The sequence below is a fragment of the Gallus gallus genome, chromosome 25 (genome assembly GCF_016699485.2).
Source record: "Gallus gallus isolate bGalGal1 chromosome 25, bGalGal1.mat.broiler.GRCg7b, whole genome shotgun sequence".
NCBI classification, from domain to species: Eukaryota; Metazoa; Chordata; class Aves; order Galliformes; family Phasianidae; genus Gallus; species Gallus gallus.
In genome coordinates, this window is record NC_052556.1 from 2,905,170 (window position 1) to 2,908,200 (window position 3,031).

The following is a 3,031-nucleotide window of genomic DNA, read 5'->3' on the forward strand; positions in this document are numbered from 1 at the left end:
ATTTAACCCAAAAATCACATGTTTTCTTTTTGAGAATCCCCCATTTAAGCAAAAATCACACGTTTTCCCTTTGAGAAGCTCACATTTAAGCGAAGATCAAGTGCTTTCTTTTCAAGAATCCCCCATTTAACCCCAAAATCACGCGTTTTCTCTTTGAGAATCACCGAGATTACCTGAAAATCACGCATTTTCTCTTCAGAAATCCCCCACTTAACACAAAAATCACGCGTTTTCTCTTCGAGAATCCCCCATTTGACCCGAAAATCACGCGTTTTCTCTTCGAGAATCCCCGATTTAACACGAAAATCACGCGTTTTCTCTTCGCAAATCCCCGATTTATCTCGAAAATTACGCGTTTTCTCATCGAGAAACCCCCATTTAACCCAAAAATCACATGTTTTCTTTTTGAGAATCCCCCATTTAAGCAAAAATCACACGTTTTCCCTTTGAGAAGCTCACATTTAAGCGAAGATCAAGTGCTTTCTCTTCAAGAATCCCCCATTTAACCCCAAAATCACGCGTTTTCTCTTTGAGAATCACCGAGATTACCTGAAAATCACGCATTTTCTCTTCAGAAATCCCCCACTTAACACAAAAATCACGCGTTTTCTCTTCGAGAATCCCCCATTTAAGCCGAAAATCACGCGTTTTCTCTTCGACAATCCCCCATTTAAGCGAAAAAATCACGCATTTGCTCTTCGAGAATCCCCCATTTGACCCAAAAATCACGCGTTTTCTCTTCGGAAATTCCCCATTTAAGCAAAAATCACGCGTTTTCTCTTCGACAATCCCCCATTTAACCAAAAAATCACGCATTTGCTCTTCGAGAATCCCCCATTTGACCCAAAAATCACGCGTTTTCTCTTCGGAAATTCCCCATTTAAGCAAAAATCACGCGTTTTCTCTTCGACAATCCCCCATTTAACCAAAAAATCACGCATTTTCTCTTCACAAATCCCCCATTTAAACCCGAAAATCACGCGTTTTCTCTTCGAGAATCCCCCATTTTAGTGAAAATCACGCGTTTTCTCTTCGAGAATCCCCCATTTAACCCGAAAATCACGCGATTTCTCTTTGCAAATCCCCCATTTAAGTGAAAATCCCACGTATCCTCTTCGCAAATTCTTCATTTAAGCAAAAATCAGGTGGTTTCTCTTCGAGAATCCCAAATTTAAGTGAAAATCACGTTTTCTCTTTGGAAATCCGCCATATAAGCAAAAATCATGCATTTTCAATTCGGAAATTCCCCACTTAACCCGAAAATCATGCGTTTTCTCTTTGAGAATCCCCCATTTAAGAGAAAATCAAGCAATTTCTCCTGGAGAATCACCCATTTAACCCAAAAATCACACGTTTTCTCTTCGAGAATCCGCGATTTAACTGAAAATCACGCGTTTTTTTTCTTCGAGAATCCCCCACTTAAGCAAAAATCACGCGTTTTCTCTTCAAGAATCACCCATTTAAGCGAAAATCACGCGTTTTTTTCTTTGAGAATCCCCCACTTAACTTGAAAATCACGCGTTTTCTCTTCGACAATCCACCATTTAAGCGAAAATCACACATTTCCTCTTCGAGAATCCCCCATTTAACCCGAAAATCACGCGTTTTCTTTTTGAGATCCCCCATTTAAGCGAGAATCACGCGTTTTCTCTTCTGGAATCCCCCATTTAAACCAAAAATCACGTGTTTTCTCTTCGGGAATCCCCCATTTAAGCCGAAAATCACGCGTTTTCTCTTCGAGAATTTCCCATTTAACCTGAAAATCATGCGTTTTCTCTTCGGAAATATGCCATTTAAGCAAAAATCACGCGTTTTCTATTCGGAAATTCCCCACTTAACCCAAAAATCACGCGTTTTCTCTTTGAGAATCCCCCATTTAAGCAAAAATCACACGCTTCCTCTTTGCAAATCCTTCATTTAAGCGAAAATCTGGTGGTTACTCTTCGAGAATCCCCCATTTGACCCGAAAATCACGCGTTTTCTCTTCGAGAAACCCCCATTAACCCGAAAATCACGCGTTTTCTCTTCGAGAAACCCCCATTAACCCGAAAATCACACGTTTTCTATTCGGAAATCTATTGTTTAACCCGAAAATCACGCGGTCTTTCTTTGCAAATCCCCCATTTAAGCAAAAATCAAGCATTTTCTCATCGGAAATCCCCCATTTAAGCAAAAATCACGCGTTTCCTCTTCGAGAATCCCCCATTTAGACCGAAAATCACGCGTTTTCTCTTTGACAATCCCCCATTTAAGAGAAAATCACGCGTTTTCTCTTTGAGAATCACCCATTTAACTTGCAAATCACACGTTTTCTCTTTGGAAATCCGCCATTTAACGGAAAATCACGCGTTTTCTCTTCGAGAATCCCCCATTTGACCCGAAAATCACGCGTTTTCTCTTCGAGAATCCCCGATTTAACACGAAAATCACGCGTTTTCTCTTCGCAAATCCCCGATTTATCTCGAAAATTACGCGTTTTCTCATCGAGAAACCCCCATTTAACCCAAAAATCACATGTTTTCTTTTTGAGAATCCCCCATTTAAGCAAAAATCACACGTTTTCCCTTTTGAGAAGCTCACATTTAAGCGAAGATCAAGTGCTTTCTTTTCAAGAATCCCCCATTTAACCCCAAAATCACGCGTTTTCTCTTTGAGAATCACCGAGATTACCTGAAAATCACGCATTTTCTCTTCAGAAATCCCCCACTTAACACAAAAATCACGCGTTTTCTCTTCGAGAATCCCCCATTTAAGCCGAAAATCACGCGTTTTCTCTTCGAGAATCCCCCATTTAACCCGAAAATCACGCGTTTTCTCTTCGCAAATCCCCAATTTATCTCGAAAATTACGCGTTTTCTCATCGAGAAACCCCCATTTAACCCAAAAATCACATGTTTTCTTTTTGAGAATCCCCCATTTAAGCAAAAATCACACGTTTTCCCTTTGAGAAGCTCACATTTAAGCGAAGATCAAGTGCTTTCTTTTCAAGAATCCCCCATTTAACCCCAAAATCACGCGTTTTCTCTTTGAG